The sequence below is a fragment of the Opisthocomus hoazin genome, chromosome 1, assembly GCF_030867145.1.
Source record: "Opisthocomus hoazin isolate bOpiHoa1 chromosome 1, bOpiHoa1.hap1, whole genome shotgun sequence".
Lineage (NCBI taxonomy): Eukaryota > Metazoa > Chordata > Aves > Opisthocomiformes > Opisthocomidae > Opisthocomus > Opisthocomus hoazin.
The window spans coordinates 25,129,437-25,150,522 of NC_134414.1; the positions used below are offsets into that span (position 1 = coordinate 25,129,437).

Consider the following 21,086-nt stretch of genomic DNA (forward strand, 5'->3'; position numbering starts at 1 on the left):
AGTGTGTTCAGACTTGGTGCTTCTACACGAGCATTACTGTATCCATGAAAAGTCAGTTACTCATGAAAATAAGGTTTGTATAGGGAACGACTGCTAAATCCAGTAATTCTGATACAGTAAATATGATATTATTTTGTGCTAGTGGACAGTCTGTGAGCTGTTATAATTCAGGTTGCAGCTCCTGTTTTCCTTAGACGTCTTCCATCTCCCTTCTCCCTTTGCCCCTCTGTATGTCAAGCTAAGCTTGGTGAGCTCTTCAGTGACATTATGATGTCATAACGATGTAAACCATTGCTGCCCTTGTTCTCTGCCATCCTTGTTGTGACATACCTGGATTTATGACAACCGTGTCTTGACCTACAAAAGCACGTCTGCTGGGAATCCTTCAAACAGCCTATGGCAACCCTCCTATCGTGTTGCTGTGCAGAAGGTGACTCTTAAGGGCAGGAAACTCAACATTAAAAACTTGTTATTGCTGTGAAGCTGGACCTCGGCAGAAGTGAGTGTCCTAACCAAAACGGTATTCTCCGTCAGCTGGGAATCCTCTTAGTAGCAAATGCAAAATACCTCAGTGAGGCACAGCTTAGACACCAAGCAGCCCAATATCCCTGCTCCCTGTATCCTCCTTGTATCCTAAACATCTTTTTATAGAGGCTGTTAGTCCCTATGGGCCACAAATATTCAAGGACTATTATTTTACAAATACATTTTAAAGCAGTGGCAGAAAGTTTGGTACTGAGGTATCATATTGTTTACTTCCAGAAATTATTTGTTGATCCTTTTTAATCTCGTGTATTTAAAATAAATAGCTTTTTAAATTTAATTTCCACAAAAAATACCACATGCTGAACTGGTCTGAACTGGGGAAGGAGAAAATAGTCCAGGTTTTTCAGTGGCTTCCAGTTTTGCGTTACCTACATTATCTAACAAACTTCTACATTAGTCCACACAGTCTTCGAGTAAGTGAATCCTTCCAGCCCCCAAGCATTGGAACCAGATGAGCACTTACTGCTGCTCAGTGAGAAAGGGAAGAAAGATAGTGGAGAGTTGGATGGGACAGATACTTCGCTGCTCCAATGCATAAAAACAGCAGCAGCTGTCTCAGGAAAATGGCAGAAGGTATCTAACCATAGAAAATCAAATAAATAAACAAATGCAAATCCAGACCCACTAAGCACAAGCTTGAAAAGAATGGGAAGACAAACCATTGTGTATTAGGGGTCTGAATTGTCAGCCTATAAAAGTTTGGAGAGTGATTTGAAGTAAAAAACTTGCTATCTTATTTACTAGAAAACATTATTGGTTTTGTACACAGAGCTTATGTGTGACCTTGGAGCTCAGCAGCCTTCGGTACTGCAAGGAACAGGCCCGAGACCAGACTACACAAACGTTACCCAGAAACTTCTGCACAGGAAGAGCTATAAAATTATCAGATGTATTGGAGAGTTCCAGTCTCTTTAAAAGCTGCCCACAGATGCATCTATGGGATATTAAGATCAACTTATCGCAAAGTATCTTCTTTAACATCCTCTGAAGACAGATAGGTTCAAATGAAACATGACCTAAGCAGAAAAGCACTACATTTAAATATGAAAAATCAGCAATTATTTCCTTCCTTCCAGTGTGTCAGACTGAAAAATTTTCTCTGGAAAAGCAGCCTGCAAAATCCTCCAGAAAGATTGTTCTTGATAATAATCCACTTTTAATGAAACTGCACGGTGGTTATATAACCAACGCTGATTTCATAAAGAACTTAATTTAGACTTCATAAAGTACACAGTGCTTATGTTGGAAAAGCTTGAACATGTTTTACTAGGTCTGAGCAGATAGTGTTATTGGCAAGAGATAAATGCTTCAGATAATTTGGTGCTAATATTTCAAGTCTCTGCAGAAAAAAAAGCAAATGTACCAAGGGAAATACTGAACAAAATTATTCTTGGCTGCAATTTTACCCCTTTTGATAGTGCTGAACAGTAGAATCATTCAATATTTTAATTACTCAATTCTGTACATTTGTTTCAGACAGTAAATCAGTTGATATAGATCACTAGTGGACTCAACTTGTAGAAAGGCAAGCGGTACCAGATAAGCAACAAAGATAAGCATTTTATTGCATGCAATAATGTTCTACAGAGGTGGGCTAAATCCTCACCAACCAAGGAGATAACTGACTAGGATGTTAGAGAAAAAGAGTACAAGGAAATGTCAGTACAGAACTGCAAATATTTCTCAATACATTACACAGAAAAGTTATCGTTGGCTGTGAGCCAATGCTCTGCAATGATGTGTGGAGGCTGCTCTGTCGGTACGCTTTGGAAATGAACTTTGCCTGTTCCACACGGCTGGCTGGCTTGCAGAGCTGGTTTAGAGACTTGCTGGTCAGATGAATATCTGAGGTAGAGCCAGAATTTCTCATTTGTGGGGCTAGCTGTAATTAATGTAAATACGAGTCATGCTGTGTATAGCCAGATGTGTGGCTGAATGAGACGTAGCTAGGTCTAGGAAAGACCTATAATGAACACAGGACCAGGTGATGGGCTCAGCCTAACTTAATTTATGCCAGTTAGTAAGTCTTCCACCTAAAACTCTCTGTTTTGGTTCCTCAGCACATAAGCAGTTCCAGTTTAAAATGCCTTGATTTAGTGGGCCACCGTTAAGAGGTGAATATGATAGGGAGCTAGGAGTTACACATAGGCTGCAAATCTTAATTAGGTCTCATAACCACACTAAAACCAACCAAATTAAAGTGATTCCAGTAAGTGTCCCTCTCACCTGGCAAACACATAGCTAAGATTTGGCACGGAGACAACCAACCAGGGTTTGACATGGGTTTGGGCATGTGTGTAGATTTTAGCTAAGCTGAGGAAGATACACAGAAAGTGATCTGTCTACACTCACAACCAAAGCCGTGTTGTAGTGGCATTTGGGGAGCGCCACAGCAGGCAGAGCTGCAGCCTGTTGTGTGCCAGGCCGCAGAGAGGGCCCTTGTCTCCAGCTTTTATCGGCATGGAGGTTATATGGATTACATGCACATGATGCAAGTCACACTCGAGAGTAAGTTGAAGCTAAGCGGAACGAGAACAGAGGCACTGCTGGCACACAGGGAAGCATAAGCAGACCCAGGGAAGTTTCCTTTCGTTACAGATATGCAGCCACAGTCAGTAGGTCAGCCTGCAGTTCAGGTGTCCTGGAGTTTTTTCGCAGAAGCTAAGCTCTCCCAAAGCTGCATTATACCTGATTCCTGTCACCATCTCCACCCCAGGGGAGTCGGGAATTTCTGTTGCAGCTGACCAGCCACCTCCAGCTCTACTAATGGCAAAGAAAAGTATCTGGAGGCTTTTGCAAGGCCCAGCGTACCATCTGTAAGCACAGAATACCAAGAGGGCTTGATAGAAAACTCAGCAACTTTTAGATAGTGAAATGAAATTTACTTGACCATAGTGCATAATGCTTTTAATGGAAAAAAACACTGAGGAGCAGCGAAGAAGAGAGTGAAAGCAACCTGTCCGTCTCCTTAATGCGTAAGGACGAGAACAAACAATTTTACTTTATGGGTTTTCAGGGGGGTTGGATTAGATGATCTCCAGAGGTTCCTCCAACCCCTACCATTCTGTGATTCTGTTTTGCTCCTGGAATGCCAAAACACTATCAGCATCTCCTGGAAATGGGATCCTGTCTGTGCTGTAAGGCTTTGTGCTATGCTTTCACTTTTTATCCAAACACAGACATTTGTAAATATATACGAGTCACTAGCTTGAACAAATATCCGTATGCTGTTGTGATGGTGTCATTTCTCATTTTCTTTAATAACAGTATTTTTATTATTGAATAAAAAACACGTTGTGAAAAATAATTTGGTCTTACCAGGAATAAGCAATAAAGGTAAAATGCTAATTTCCACACAGTTATCTCTCTTGTAAGCATAGGTAGCACTTTGCCTACCTATACAAATTTGCTGTAGTCAAAAGTAATGCCTCTCCTAAAAATATATTTAAAAGCAGCTTCCAGGCAACACGTGGAAAAATCACTGTGCATATGAACTGCATATGCAGTTGTGCCACCTTCTGTCAGATCCTCTCTGTGAAGCAAAGATTTTTTCCAGACTGTTATTTTACTTCTGGGTTACTCATATGTACTGGGGGATAGGACAGGAAGACTTTGCATATGTTTAACAGGAAAACATTGTTGATTCAGACTAGTGCCTTGCCAGTCACAGAATAACGAGTTGCTTCAGGGATGCACTGGGGTTTTGCTGAATTTCTAATGAACAACAAAATAATTTGCAACTGTCCTGAGCAGACTTAGGATGAAAATTATGTTAAATTGGAAAAGCCGCAAAAAAGAACCTCAAAAGAACTGGAGAAAATGCCTTACAGTAAGAGACTTAAAGGGATCAAATTATTTAGTTTATCAAAAAGTAATTATACAGGAACTAGGGGAGTCTTTAATTTAGCAGCAGAAGCATAAGAGTCAATATCTCAAAGCAGAGACTAGGCAAATGCAGAAATAAGACCTATTCTGACGTCTAAAATGGGACATAGGCAAAACCTAATTGTGCAAGGCCAAAAAATGAAGCTTCTGCATCTTCTGTAGCAGTTCCACACTAAGCTTCTGACTCAGCCTGGAAGTTTTCCAGATGCCAGTGGTGACTCACCCGTGGCTGCTGGATGCCTCAGAAATGTGAGACTTGGCAGTGGGGCTATTCCAATGACCCACTGTTGCTGAAAGGAAAGGTGTTCACCCTCTTCCCAGATGTGTGCTGGTTCTTTCCACCCCTTCCATTCCTCAGACCTGTCTGCCAGTTAATTTAATTCATTTATCCGGCAGGGAGTTATCTGCGGTGTCTCATCTCATGGATTAGTGAGTTTACGGGCTCGCAGGATGCCCAGTGACTGCTGCGTTTGGTGTAAAGTCAGCAGTAAAAGTCGGTGATCTTCTGCCTCTCTGTGGTGCTCATCTGCTAGATCAGGTAACCTGTCTCCTGAAACCATTTTCACCTTAATTGTCCGAGACAGCTAATTGCATCCCCTGGCCAAGTAGAGTTCCTATTCACATCTTGTATCTCCTGTACAAGCCTCATAAGCATGAGGCTACAAAAGAGGGAGGTAGGAGAATCCTCCTAATGCAGCTGGGCTAATGCAGGAGCCATGTGACCTGGAGGAGAGCAGGCCTGAGGGTGTCTCATTGCCAGATGCCAGAAGCCTGAGTCCCTCCCTTGGGAGGGACTATAACTTTGGATGCTCAAAGTACAAAACCACAAATAATCTGGAGGGTAGCGAAAGGAACCCAAAACCCCTTCCTGAGATCAGTGCTGCAGCTACTGGGCTGCCAAGTCACCTCCTCGCTTGCTCGCCTTCTGACCCCAGGTCTCAGGTGCACATAGAGGCTGCAGTATCAGGGTTTTCTATTAGAAAAAACATTCAGAACTGTAAAACGAAGGGGCTGCATGCCTTGGCTTAACACTACTAACAGTGCAGCTGCAGTGACTATAAAGCTGCTTGGACACGTCTAAACCAGCTTAAAATGTGCTCACGCAGGTACTGGTAGGAGCTCTCCTGCCAGCACGACGCTCAGGGCGTGCTCCTTTATCTTGCTGAGACACACTCTCCGCTGTGCTCCTGAGACGTGCTCCTTGCACAGAGTAGATGTTCCTTGAATTCCTTCAAGACCACTCCGTGCCAGCCTTGCATCTTTCCAAGTATCAAGCTCATATTCTCTACTGGGAGAATAGACAGAGACAAAGTGGGCAGGAGGTGGACTTATTATGCTAGAGTGTGGCGCTTCTTCTTTCTCTGATTTCTATACACTCACAAATATGGATGAAGTTGTGACTCTGCTAAAAAAATGGAAGTTGTGCTTCCAGTTTTTAGGGTTCTTTCTTTTTTCTAAATTTCTTGAAAATCAATAGCATTCTGGACTTCACTGCCCAGCACTTTCCCTCAAACGCTAGATTAATCAGGCGCTGTGTGCAGGAATTACACATGTGACAAACAAAGGCAGGTAGATGAAAAATGCCACCCAAGAGGGCTCTGCAGCTTCATGGTGTTTGGCTGGGGAGTTTCTCTTTGCTACACTGAGGAGGAAGAGGCGAGGCTTTGTTCATCAGGCTGGATCTGGAAATGCTATACAAGCTCCGTGAAGAATCCCACAGTCTTTGTTCCTGCTCTGCTCCAGTGCTATGCTGATCAGGATCAGAGGACTCCTGAGCCCAAATTCACAATCTTAGAATCAGATTTCTTGCTGTATTATCTCATTCTTTCTGTCCCATCACCAGAGGTTATTGGCCTGCTCACAATCCTACAGATCTGATCTCACATACTTTTTATTGTCGCTCCCCTTTTTTAAAACAGGCTCTCCAAGGCAGAAATGTTTTACATTGAGCAGGATATTTTTTTTAACTTGGAATACTTTTTAAAATGGAAGGATGCAATGCATTGGGAGATAGACTTTTATTATGAGGGAAACAAAAAATTAGACCTAAGAATATTGGCAGGATTGATTTAGCTTTACTGTTTATTTTTGTACTTCCTATTAATCTCGTTATTCTCTTTAATCATGTGTTAAATCTGTTAACATGCACTGAAGGCTGTTTGTACAGAAGTCTTCTCCTTGAAAATCATGCCTATCTTAGGGCTTTTACTGGAGGCAAAGATAATAAAAACGAGACACAAAAATGCTGAGGAAGAATATTTTCAAAGTGGGAGGGAAGCATATTTCCTTGGTATTTTCCAAAGTATTCCAACATATGAGACTATTTATGACAATGTAAACAAAAAAGCCAGTCTTCCTTGTGAAGAATGCAGAATCATCCTTAATTAATTAAACTCCTACTGTGAGCTCATAAATGCCAGGATGTTGAATTGCTGTACGTTAATGGAGACTGATTGTTTTAATTATTTATTCTAGGGGAGTAAAGTAAGGTTTCTGAAATTCACAGCAGCAAGAAGTTACAAACACGGTGGAAAGAAATCATACTCAATATGAAGCAAGATGTTAGTCACGGCCTCTGAACTCAGTGGATGTGATAAGTCTGTGTACGCCCTGCATTCCCAGGACACACAGCTATGAAGGCAGGAGAGGGGCTCCTGGACTTGGAGCTTGGTGCCCATGTCTCCCTGCGTGGCTGTGATGGGAAGGGCTACGGTCCCCTTCCATGCCACAGGGCCATGGCTGCCCACAAAAAGATGCCCTGCAAGAGTTTTCTGTGACACGGGTCTCTGTCAGTCCAGCCCACGACCAAGCAGGAGGACCGCTTCATCCAAAGCCAGTGTGCTCAGGCAAAAGGGCAGACTTTCCTCGAAACAGTATGGGCAAGAGGGCAGGTGGGTGTACAGGACAAGCACATGCACACTCAAACAAAACTCCGACTGAGGGATGCAGGTTATGCAGATGCATGTGCTGGGGTACCATAAGGCTTAGCCTTAATGGTCTGCCAGCCCCCAAAAATTCTCTTGTTCCTAAGGAACAGAAAGACAATACCGAGACAGAATGATTTTTTTTACTTTTTCAGCCGTAGGGAACTCATTTGAAATTTCAGCTGGCACCTCTTCTAGCAGGGAACACTGCTGGAAGCAAGATAAGCTCAGTTCTCAGGAAAAAAGTAAAAGCAATTTTAACTATACTTCTTGCCTGTTCCCTGAACTACAGGTCTAGCCGTAGCTAGGAAAGAACTAGTGCTGGCAGAACCCCTGGAGGAACGCATTGGGCCATCATAGCGAAAGTGTCTGAGGCAGCGTGTGTGAACTGAGCCCCTTCCCTGCCCCAGCAGAGCCAGCCCTGGCGGCACGTCGCCTTCAGGGTGCCGGCGGCATGGAAGGCACCGGGCTCGCCGCATCTCAGAGGATGGTTGCAGAACTCCAAGGGATTATGCTGGAACAGAAACAAGCCAAAGCCTGACTCGTGCTTCCTCCTGTGCAGCTTAACAGCACTTGAGTAAAAGTGAGGGAAGTTACCCTTGTCGAACCAGTGCAGCAAGGGCTGTTCATTGAGCAGTACTGCTCGGCACACTGGTAGCATCACGTGGGTGTCAGCATCATGAAGACCTCTGCATCGACGAACATGGTGTTTCCAGGAGCACTTGCTCAGAAGACGGCTCCCCTGGTCCCCTTCCCTCCTGTCATGGCCCTGGTGCACACAGCTGTAATGGGCCAATGGCTGTGCTTTTGCATTAGCCCTTTAGTAATGTCAAGATTCAATCACCAAAGCTACGAGAGCTCCTCTAAAAATGACCGTATCTATTGTGCTTACCAGGGTGAGTCAGATGAGGTTATTCACTTAACTCACCCAGTTCCCCAGAGCTGCTCCCAAACAGCTTTTTGGAAAGGTTAATTTTCCCTGGAGCGTTTCACCAGTTCACTTCACTGTAAGGCCAGAGAGACCTGGGCTAGGTCAGCGGTTAGACAACCCTGGCACAGAAACGGGCAGCCGGGGAGGCAGGAGGGACCTCTGCTTTCATCAGGCAGCTACAGGTTTTGATAGTTCAAAGTGCTCTTGGAACAGCACAAAGCCCAAAGAATCAGCACTGTAAAGAAACTGCATATTTAAATTCCCGCATGGTACCAGTGCTGTGAGAATAATGTAGCATGCAAATGCTACACATCTGAGTACCTCTCCATCCGATACAACTATAAAACTAAAGCTTAGCTGGCACCAGGCAAATCTTTACCACATCATCTCTGATGCTGACTCCTTATGAAATGTTGCGTTGATTCATTTTGTAAGCAGAATTGATTGACTGCATAGCTTTCACACACATTATTAGGGCATTTTTTGTAACACTGTATCATTATAACTGCAAGCAGAACTGGCAGGTAGCCTGCAAAATTCCCACAAAAGTAAAAACAAAACTCCTAAAAATATCAAAGAGTTACGTAACTGCAAAACTCCCAAAAAAAACCAAACCCAACCTCCTAAAAAATCAGAGAAAACTTACACAACTACAACTCAATTACCTCCTCAGAAATTCACCATCAATCTAAAAAAGTGAGAACTTATACAAAGAAGTGCATACTTAGAAATATGTGTAGGTGAGCAGTATCGTTTCTCTTTTAAGGGAAGACGATTAAGGCTGAATGAAGGATGAAGTATGAAAAACGCATTGGAATGCCTGTTAAAAGAGGCTGTCAGGAAGTGTGGTATGTCTTGGATTATGTTCACTCAGGGACTGTCAAGGGCAAGAACTTCAACAGCATAAAAGCACTGAGAAAAAAAGCAGAAGCTCGGGCCTTGAGAGCAAAATACCCACCACGGTGTCTATTAGCAGCAAGCAGGGCTCAAAAGGTTTGGATGGCCTCTCCAAAATATGACTGCAGAAGGATTGCCGTAGCTTAATCTCTGAATATTCTTCCAAAATATATTTCAAAACTTCATTTACCCTCCTGATGTTTTTCTGTTTCTGATTACTATCCATATATGCAATTTCACACAAATGAGGATGTCTAAAATGCACGTGGTTAATGATTGAACCTGAGCTCCCTGCTGGATGAAACCTTCATTGCAAAACCCAGTGAAAAGCACAGCTCAAAGCAATACTTCTCGGTATTATGGCACTTTATGAGTGGAAGTGAGGGCTTTGTGTTCGCTCTGCACTCACTCGTGCCAAAAGAAACGTTCATTTGTAGCATAATCATATTTTAGTGCCCCAGCTGGAACTATGAAAAGATTGCTTACAAGTTTAGCAGCAGGTGAGAGAAGTATCATCACCTGTAAGTCCCTGAATAGTCTTTCATGCCTGTTTCTAACTTGAAAACAAACCTCCTATTTTATGAGTCATTAAAACTATTTAAATTAACTAGCTGCATAAAAATTGATTTTCTTCCATGTATTTTGCTCCCCAAAGTCTTGTTTTCTCTTCTTTTTTAACATTTTCAGAATCCATGTTTTTCCACGGAAACATTTTTTTTGAAAAAGTTAACTGTATCTTAAGATTATAGCAGAATTCACTTCCTAGCGGAAGTCACTGTTTCACTTTTGTGGAATATTAGTTTTAAAGAGGCAGGAACCCAAAATGTGGAGTCTGTTTCCCTATAGCATATAGCCAATATATGTTAATGGCCATTATTTTACTTTTCCACTTAAGCACACTGTAATAACAATACTCAGGACAAGTCTGTCATCTTGGGGACATGTTTCCAGTTATCTGCAGAAAGAACAGATAGACATTCACCTCTTGATCTTGCAGCTATGCTAGCTTTTTCCATTAAAACTTTCCAAAGTTCCTGCCAAAAGCAATTGTGCAGTTGAAGGTAAATAGAGTTTATCCACTTTTACTTGGGCAATAGACGTTTTAGCCGCTTTTTGCAGCCTGGGAAACAAAACACATGAGTTCATCTACCTTTTGATGTACTGCTACAATACCAGTTTCCCAGTATATCCTCACCAACACTAACAATGGTGAAAAAGTGAAGTGGACCATGCAACTCTTCAGGAATTTTCTTAGTGAATATTGTGTTTTCTAACCTGCCTTACACCACAGCAGTAATTAAACTGCCAGTGAACCTCTTGTAATACCTGGAATATTCAATGTGGAAAGGGTCTGAGGTGGACAGAGTAACAGTTTACCAAAGTTCAAGTTCCTTTTGTAGTCATAGAGGACGTACTTTTTCATCTCTTCAGTCAACACTAAATCCGTTATTTTGTCTGCAGCATTGCTTAGCATTTCTTTACAATCCAGTTATCCCTATGGAGAAACTCATATGCAGATCCTGTCCCACTCTTCCAACTCATGCAGAATGAAGGTATAACACACCAAAGCCTCAAGCAGTTGCATGAGAGGTCAAAGTTTTCCAACAAAACAAAAAACCTCTCCTAGAAAAGGAAAGAAATTCCATCTTTCTATGATAAATTATCATTGACTGTCTAGGTTTAGTTTTGAGACTGACTGAGGAGCTGCTTCATAGTGGGGTCTTCTGTGAGTCACCCTGACGGATGGGTTATAAGTATTTACTGTGGTACTGGTATCCTCTGCAGTGTACGATAGCATCACCTATTGTGCTATCCTGTCTTAACAGGTATATGAGCATACCCTTGCAAGAGTAAATCTATGGCATGCAATGGGATTATGCACATGTTTAGAGTTAGATGCATGCCAAAGTGTTTTGCTCCATCAGGATCATACATTTTTTCTCTCTCTGCATGGGAACACAGTGGGTAATTTCGCATGCAGTGGGATATCAAACATCCTATTTTAAGTGCTGGGTCCTTTTCAAGGTACTTTCAAAACACAAAAGGCCAGTTATGAAGGTGCTTTATCAAAGTTACTAATACTTAAAGACGGCATTCTTGAATAGATAATACCTTTACCCCAGTGCATTCACTCAATAAGAAAAGTCAACCAGAACATCCAGAAGAAATGACAGTGGACAGGAGATGTTAGTGGAATGAAGAAATTAGGACTAGGAGAAAAACAACAGGAACATTAAAATATTGCCTCAGTTTGAAAGTTTTGGCGCCTGGTGTAAACCCTTTTCCACCCACTCTCAGCAATCTTTAATGGATGTTCTGCAAACCAGCCTTTTTTCACCTCCTGTGCCTGCTATAGAAGTCCACATTTCAACAGTTACAATGCAGCAGTGCCTAAGAAGGTATCGCTGTTCTCCAGAGCAATTAGGAAAAGTAATTGTTACAGCATCTGAAGCTGTGGATCCAAGTCCTCTTCCAACCTGCGTGCTGCCCATCCCAGCCTACAAGCAACTGATGGCTTGCATCCCGCTGGTGGTCACACCCCACAGAGCTGTAAGCAGACACCCTTGTGTGATCACTCCCTGTCCTGTCCCCATCAGAAGGATCTGAATTACTGAAACTACTTAATCCAGTTCATTTTACTGGAAATGGACTAGGGATTGTTCACACAAGCAACAAGAAACAGGTGGACACGCCAGTAGGGGTGTTCTAGGAAAAGCACTTGACTACAACCTAAAGCACTAATCCAAAATAATACTTGTAAATTTTTTTATCTTTAGTGGTGCCTTAATCGAGGAATGTTTATTACCCCTATCACCGCAGTATCCGAGCTATTTACACCCAAAGCACTGAGAGCCTCTTTCAGCTTTCCTCCAGGCTCCTGCCCATCCACCGTGCCTGCCCCTCATGTTGTGTTGCTGTGAGCAAGACCTGCATGGCCAATGGTGGTAAATACCTCTGCAGGAATCCTCTGCAGATGGAGGATGGGAGCTCCAGGATAGAAGTTGTGTTTCTGTTAGGGGGGGGCATAACAGGAAGTGTAATTGATTCACCAAATTACAACATCCCTCACTCTTGTCTGCTGACTTACAGTGTATCAGCTGGGAACGACTAACACTGGGTACATCTTGTAATATTGGCACTCTTCTCCAGGCTATTCTCTGTCTATTTGCAGTTTTTCAGAGATTCAGTGAATTCAAAGGGGATTTATAGAGTCCATTAGCAATTAAGGGAGGAAGAAACATGCCTTGATGAGGAATGCAACCCCATCACTAATGAGTGTTGCTTCTGAAAACCTGTGAACCTTCTCAGGCAGAGCTGCCTTTGGGAGAGTGATTAGCATCCTTTGATGGACTAAGATCTTGAAACGACATGTTCCAGGAGATAAGTTTTCCTCATGTTCTGACACAATTTTGATTATTTTTTTTTCCAGAGAAAGAGAGTTTTTATCTATATGGCCTCCATCACTTAGTCTTATGGCTTCAAACACACATAAAAATTACATAGAATTGCTTCCAAATGGTCCTTCACAGTTTTTCATAGAATCACAGAATGTTTTGGGTTGGAAGCGACCTTTAGAAGTCATCTAGCTCAACCCTCCCTGCAGTGACCAGGGACATTTTCAACTAGATCAGGTTGCTCAGAGCCCCGTTCAACCTGGCCTTGAATGTTTCCAGGGATGGAGCATCTACCACCTCTCTGGGTAATCTGTGCCAGTGTTTCACCACCCTCATTGTAAAAAATTTCTTCCTTATATCCAGTCTAAATCTACCTTCCCTTACCTTAAAGCCATTGCTTCCTCCTTGTCCTGTCACAACAGGCCTGGCTAAAAATATTTTCCCCATCTTTCCCATAGGCCGCCTTTAAGTACTGAAAGGTTACTATAAGGTCTCCCTGCAGCCTTCTCTTCTCCAGGCTGAACAAACCCAGCTCTCTCAGCCTTTCCTTACAGGAGAGGTGTTCCAGCCCTTGGATCATTTTTGGGGCCCTCCTCTGGACCCGCTCCAACAGGTCCACATCCTTCTTGTGCTGGGGGCTCCAGAGCTGGACGCAGGACTCCAGGTGGGGTCTCACCAGAGCAGAGTAGAGGGGCAGAATCCCCTCCCTCAACTTGCTGGCCATGCTTCTCTTGATGCAGCCCAGGATGTGGCTGGCCTTCTGGGCTGCGAGCGCACTTTGGTGACTCATGTCCAGCTTTTCATCCACCGGTACCCCCAAGTCCTTCTTGACAGGGCTGCTCTCAATCCCTTCATCCCCCAGCCTGTATTGATATTGGGGGTTGCCCCGACCCATGTGCAGGACTTTGCACTTGGCTGTGTTGAACCTTATGAGGTTCACACAGGCCCACTTCTCCAGCTTGTCCAGGTCCCTCTGGACAGCATCTCGTCCTTCTGGCATGTCAGCTGCACCGCTCAGGTTGGTGTCATCTGCAAACTTGCTGAGGATGCACTCAATCTCGCCGTCTATGTCACTGATGAAAATGTTAAACAGCATTGGTCCCAGTATGGGCCCCTAGGGGACACCTCTTGTCACCAGTGTCCATTTGGACATCAAGCGGTTGACCATTACCCTCTGCCTGTGACCTTCCAACCAATTCCTTAGCCACTGAACAGTCCACCCATCAAATCCATACCTCTCCAATTTAGAGAGAAGGATGTTGTGAAGGACTGTGTCGAAGGCCTTACTAAAGCCCAGACCGACAGCATCTGTAGCTCTTCCCTTGTCCACTGATGTAGTCACTCCATCATAGAAAGCCACTAGGTTGGTGAGGCAGGACTTGCCCTTGGTGAAGCCATGCTGGCTGTCTCATATCACCCCCCTGTCCTCCATGTGCCTTAGCATAGCTTCTAGGAAGATCTGCTCCATGATCTTTCCAGGCACAGAGGTGAGGCTGACACGTCAGATGACAGGTTTTTGGATTCTTTTAACTTACTCTTTCATAAAAATCAGATCAGTAAATAATTTTTGGATGAAAAATGACTGTCATTCAAATTTGGTTATCTGGGATTGTGTTTTCCTGGAGCTAACTTCAATGTGTTCTGTTATTCAATATGCTCCTCTCAGTGTGTTGTTTTCAGTGCATTATAAATGCACATTTGCACTCTGGATTAAATTTAGAGGAAACAACACTGTTCCTCAGTGTGAAATTTAAGTGTTTGGTCATTTAGGACTGTCTGTATTATGAAAAGAGATGTCCATGTATGACGTGTATCAGTGAATTCATGCTTTATGAACTGGCTACGTGCTGACAGCCCAGGTATTACAGAGCTTGTCTTTTGTAAAAAAATGGAGATCTGAGCTTTCAAAGAATATGGAGTTTTCTGCACCACATTAGATTTCCTTTGTTGTATTTTATGTGACAATTCCATTAAAACAATAACAATGACAGTGCCTTTGCCACCATTGACTAATTGTCAGGGAAAAGAATGAGAGGGAAAAAAAAACATATATGAAATACATCAGTCATGTCAAAGACACCACTAAGAGATATACAAATGCTATCCTTTCTGTGGGAAGTACTGCAAATTATATAAAATAGAACAAAATTATAGTTAAGCTATCCTCCTTAGCCCAAAACAATTTATTTCAAATCATTTCACCAAGGGGAAATCATGCCTGACCAATCTAATAGCTTTCTACGATGACATGACTGGCTGGGTAGACGAAGGGAGAGCCGTGGATGTTGTCTACCTGGACTTCAGCAAGGCTTTCGACACAGTCTCCCATGATAACCTCCTAGGGAAGCTGAGGAAGTGTGGGCTGGATGAGTGGTCGGTGAAGTGGATAGAGAACTGGCTGAATGGCAGAACTCAGAGGGTTGTCATCAGCGGCTCTGAGTCTAGTTGGAGGCTGGTAAAAAGTGGTGTCCCCCAGGGGTCAGTACTGGGCCCAGTCTTGTTTAACTTCTTCGTCAACGACCTGGATGAAGAGTTAGAGTGTACCCTCAGCAAGTTTGCTGACGACACCAAACTGGGAGGTGTGGTAGACACACCGGAAGACTGTGCTGCCATTCAGCGTGACCTGGATAGGCTGGAAAGCTGGGCAGAGAGGAACCTGATGAGGTTCAACAAAGGCAAATGCAGGGTCCTGCACCTGGGGAGGAACAACCTCATGCACCAGTACAGGCTTGGGATGGACCTGCTGGAGTGCAACTCTGCGGAGAGGGACCTGGGTGTCCTGGTGGACGACAGGTTAACCATGAGCCAGCAGTGTGCCCTGGCTGCCAAGAAAGCCAATGGAATCCTCGGGTGCATCAAGAAGAGTGTGGCCAGCAGGACGAGGGAGGTTCTCCTTCCCCTCTACACTGCCCTGGTGAGGCCCCATCTGGAGTACTGTGTCCAGTTCTGGGCTCCCCAGTTCAAGAAAGATGAAGAGCTACTGGAGAGAGTCCAGCGGAGGGCTACAAGGATGATGAGGGGACTGGAACGTCTCTCCTATGAGGAGAGGCTGAGGGAGCTGGGCTTGTTCAGCCTGAAGAAGAGAAGGCTGAGAGGGGACCTTACAAATGCTTCTAAATATCTGAAGGGTGGGTGTCAGGAGGATGGGGCCAGACTCTTTTCAGTGGTGCCCAGTGACAGGACAAGGGGCAATGGGCACAAACTGAAGCACAGGAAGTTCCGTCTGAACATGAGGAAGAACTTCTTCCCTCTGAGGGTGACGGAGCACTGGAACAGGCTGCCCAGGGAGGTTGTGGAGTCTCCTTCTCTGGAGATATTCAAGACCTGCCTGGACAAGGTCCTGTGCAGCCTGCTGTAGGTGACCCTGCTTCAGCAGGAGGGTTGGACTAGATGACCCACAGAGGTCCCTTCCAATCCCTACTATTCTGTGATTCTGTGATTGTTCTTTTTTATCCTATGATACACTATGCTAGATTACCCCTCTACCTTTATATTATCACTTCTAAGAAATATCCTTGCCAACTGTAGTATCCATTTCTCCCTTCTTTAAATTTGCTTTTTGGACATTTATGCAGCCATAGTCCCATAACCTTTTTACTACGAAGACTCCTGTACTCCTGTTGGTATCAAAAGGGAACAATGCTGAGATACAAATTTGCACTGGCTCCTTCTTTAAAAATTCCCTGTATCATTTTAGTTCACTGTCGCCTTTTGGTTTGTATTTTTATGTGCACTGCTGGAAATGTGCCACAAGCTGTATTGCCAGCACATCTTCTTCATCACTTTATCCATGTGATCTGTTGTTACTTTGAAAAATGGAATAAAGAAAATAAAATAGCAATGAACTGTGTGAAAGTGCTAATTAATAAAAGCAAATGACCTCAGTAAGAACTACCTTAGCCTCCAGCATTGACTCTTCATGGGCTTGGATTCAAATGCTATTCAGAACAGCACAGAGCATCTTTCTTAGTGCCACAGCTCGTTTTCCAGCTCATCACATTAAAAGTTGTGAGAGGATATATGACCTCCTCATAATACACCTGCCTGTACTGTGCTTTTAACAGAGCAATAAGCTCATTCACTAAGGAAGAGACGCAACACAAGGCTGATGGCTTGCTCCCCCTCTCTTCAGAGGAGTAGTTCAAAAAGGTTCAGACTCTTACTCAGCTGATGCAGCCACAGCAGCTGTTGGAGCTCTTCCAAAGCACCTTAAAATGACCTTACTTCCTTGGGGTTGGGGGGTGGGGTGGGCAAGGGGGAGCTACAGCCTCATTCCAAAGCACTCATCAGCATCAAACTGGGTTTTGAGGCAGCTTGGTAACAAATATAACAGGTATTGCAGACAAATATTTTTCGAACACTAGCCTACTGAGGTGGTACAAATATTGAGCCAGGTCTTTCACTGCTCTCAAGAACCTAGTTTTGCTCTTTATTAACTCAGAAGAGCAATTCTAGCCTCTGCTTATGCAGATGTCTTTCTTACAGATTTACTTTGCACCTGCTTTATAAAAAACCCTAATCTTAATGATACTTTTGCAGTATCTGACATGACTGCTGTATTTTCCGAACCGGTAAGGATTTAACGCATTACCAGAAGGTAATTAATAAATCCTGTAACTCTACAAGTATACCACACACATCTTCCTGTAATAAGAAGCTTGAGTTCATTTTTTGTATTTATTGAAGAGCATTAATGAGTATGACTCTTTATGACATTTACAGGAAAGGTGGAACAGAACAAGGGAAGGTCTGTTTTCTGTAAACAGATGTTAGTTCATAAATATTTTCAGCAAAGACAACAGTTTTTCCGTTGTTCTCCAGAGAAGTGGGTTGGAATTGTGACTGCTAACCTAGTCCCTGTGGCTCAGTCCAACTACCTTGCATCATGAAATGTATCTGAAAATGTGCACTGTACCAAGCTGCCTGATTGCACTCTATATTTGAGCTGAAAAATCAACAGAGGCAGCCACACTCAGGGAACTAGCTGGGACTTCTGGACCTCATGAAACCCATGGGCAGGAATAGATGAGGACAAAGAGCAGGACAACTTCAAGAAGATCCAGAAAGCTCAGAAAAGATCAAGTCACATTTGAAACATTTTCCTAAGTAGAGCAACATTTCAACTACCCAAGATAGGCAGCACTATGAAAACCGTCACAGACGTCTGACCCAAGCGTGGACGCAGAACTTCATGGATCTTATGCTCTTCGCAGCTTCCCCTTACTCCATAGAGGCCTATATTTGTTCTAGCGCAGCCAACAGTGGCAGAGTTTGGGCTCTTGCCATGAAGGCGAGTGGCATGGCTTGACCATATCCACATTATTAAGCTTTCCTGGCTTCCCATAAGGGGCTTTATCCACACCGCCTGGGTGTAGAGCAAGCACTGGCTGGTCCACACCGGGGAGCATCCAAACAAGCTGGCGATAAAGACAGCTGTGACCCTGCACATGAGCCCATGACCTCTCCCTGCTTAAGTCTAGTATAGACATAGCCTGTGTGTAAGTTTACTCTGAGGTACTTTACTTCTATGTATACTTTCATTTGCTTCACTGGAATTACCCAGGCAAATAAACTCATATAGAGGCATAAAAGTTCTTAGGGTTTTGATCTATGTGCATCTTATAAGTTAATGGTAGATTATAAGCAGTTAGCTTCCAGTGCCTCACAGTGTGTGGAGGACATCGTGCAATTTGGTTTTTGTCAGTCCTCTTGCAGCTTGCCAGAGTTTTCAAATCTAACATTTTTTACTTGTCATTTAAACCTGGAAATGAATTAAAAGGAGTTAGGAGGAGGAAAGAATTCTTTGTTGAAGAAAATGTAAATGGAAAAAGTAGTATAAAAAGAAAGAGATAAAGGATATCTAAATAGAGATGTAAGAAGAGAGAAAAAACATCTGGGAGACTGACCATTCAGTGACTTCAATCCACTTTAAATTGTCAGGCAATCAATCTCACTGTATAAAATTCATGATGTTGGTAACTCCTTTCTATATAACCACCCAACAGCATAATTCATTAGTACAGTGTCAGTACCCTCCCCAACACTTATCTGATTCACTCCCTAGTCTATCTGAAATGTAATATCTGAGTTCTATTTGCACAAACACTGCAAAAAGCTATTCAGCCATTTTTACTTACACATAAACAGATTAAACCTGTGTTTTCTTGTTATATTTCTACTGCTCTTGTATCAAATTAGTTTAGTTTTCTGTGATCAAGACTCTAATACTTGTACTATGGTTGCACTTAGAAATTCCTATCCAGACTGGGCTCAGTAATGTTAGCAAACAAACAGAAGGCAAGAGAGTCTCTGAACCGTAAAAAGTTTGCAAGCCAAGGAGATGTGCCAGGCAAAGGGAAGAAGAGAGGAAGCACAACACTGATTTTAGAATGAGTATCCAACTTTGAAACACAAGAAATAACCTCCCTGCCAGTCACAAGCAAAATCAATTCCAACATCCAGGTCCCACCCCAGCGCAGAAATCAAAAGCTACTTATGCAGCCATGGAATTAGTCCAAGCAATGATACTGAAGTGAGTAATATGGACTTTGCAGAAAGTGCGTTTCAGACTGTGCTTCATAGCAAACCCAGCTTTGAGAGCTATGATCAGGAATTAGGGAATAGAATATAATACTCCTGAGTGGCAAAAATCATGCACGTGCCGTACAAGTGCTCCCCACAGTTAACCTCTGGCTTGTTAATGCTGGTCACGCAGCATCAGCTGTGCTTCCCTGTACCACATCTGTACTGCAGAGACAGCACCTCACCTCCCTGCTGAGCTGCGGCTGTGGCACAGGAGAGGTAGCACCGTAAACCACTGTAAAGCAGAATATACTCCATATTCCCTGTGTCCCTCCACACGCAGGCACATTGAATCCTCAGCACTGAAGCATGGAGCGAGAGATTGAAGCAGGGAGCCGGAGCCATGTACTGCCTGCCCCCACGGCGCTGTGCACCTGGGGATGGGAAGCCCAGAGACCCCAGCACCACTGTCGGACTCCCTCCTGGGTCCCAGGTAATAGCAGAGGGGAAGGGAGTGACAGAAGACAACAAAAAGAAGTGCTGCCAGATGGTTTATGGTACAAACCTCCCCCTTCTTTCATCTCCCTGACCTACAGTGCTGCTGGGAATGGAGGGGGCAGGGAAGAAGATGAGGCTGTGGGTGGGAAACTCACCCAGAGGAGGCTGGAAACCACTGATGCAATAAATTCTTCCCGGTAGCAAAGCATAAAAAAGAAAGATTATCTTCAGAAATCACTAAGAAAATAAATTTTGAATAGAGAAGAAATACAATAAATTCACAGGTGATTCAAAAGTAAGGGGACAACATTTGTCAGATTTTTTTTCTCATCAATCATTTGTCTGGCTTTGTTCAATGCAAGCACTTCTGCACATAGCATTTACTAATTATCTTTGGTCAGCAAGATCAATCACATAGCCTTTGTCTTTTTCTAAGACTGGTTCTGCAAATTCTTCTACTCTGCAAGTAATTTGAGAAATCTTAATTATCTATTATTAAAGCAAGCCCAGTCTCCCTGTACTTAGAATATGAGGGCTGATGCTTCCCATCAGAGGAACAGTTTCAGTTCAAAATTTCCACATCTTGCTGTAGTTTCTACATTTCGTTTTGTGACAGAAATGAGAGAAGCAAGTGTGCCCATTTGAAAGCTCTCCTCTGAAAAATTCAGGTTATAGGGAAAGTGGGGTCTCTGCGTTAAATTACACTTTCTTGTCCTTTTAAGGTAGGTCTTCATACCCACTAAAGTGAGAAATTGGCTACTTTCCCACCCAAATAGGGATGGTTGTGTAGTTGTCGATGCACAAACATGTTTTGTGCATTTTCCAAAAAGGGGATCTACAGCAGCACAGGCTCCGCATCAGCCATGTCCTGGCCCCACTGTAAGGAGCCACCACAACTCCTACCTCCATCTTTCTTCAGGTTGAAGCCTGAAGTCCTGCCTGCAAAAATGAACACGTGAACAGAGGAAAAAATTATTAGGCAGTGTTCAAAAAAGCTGAAAGTCTTCACATTTGCTTCAGTGAAAGCCCCAGACAGGAAGGTTTTAAAATCCTGGGCAGCAGTTCTGGTGCAGGGATGCCAGATGCCTGGTGACAGGTCAGTCTGCTCTGCATCCCTGCTGGTGGGTGAGGTCAGCGGAGACATCATACCCCGTTCACCAGGCGAGTGACCCCATGGAGCTCCTCACCCCAGCTCTGCTTATCTGCATCCCACGACCTGCGGAAAGCTCTTGCGCCCATCACCTGCCATTGGAGCCATCGTTTCTAGCAAGCTGGACAAAACCCTTGCTGAGGCAGACGTACCAGGCTGTCACACGCTGCGTTTCCGCACAGTTTGTCGTCCCAGCAGCTGTGGAGTGTTTTGTTTGTGGGTTAAAATGAGGAGCCGCACACTCGAGTGCCAGGGCTTTTTTAAACATTGCATTTGTGTTTCCAGGGAGGTAAACAAGAAATACGCTCTGGAGTTTCTCAGCTAGTTGCAATTGGCAT

General features: G+C 43.6%; 1 protein-coding gene across 2 annotated transcripts in view; it reads right to left on the reverse strand.

The window, feature by feature from the left end:
* SPATA13 (spermatogenesis associated 13) overlaps positions 1-21,086 on the reverse strand; it is a 163,141-nt gene that overhangs the window by 104,678 nt on the left and 37,377 nt on the right. The window contains exon 1 of one of the 2 annotated variants that reach the window (XM_075419419.1): positions 20,901-20,919. The exons of the other annotated variant lie outside the window; for it this stretch is intronic. The gene's annotated coding sequence lies outside the window, so the exon portion shown is untranslated. Of the gene's footprint in view, positions 1-20,900; positions 20,920-21,086 lie in introns of those variants that run through there. 2 annotated transcript variants of the gene reach the window in all.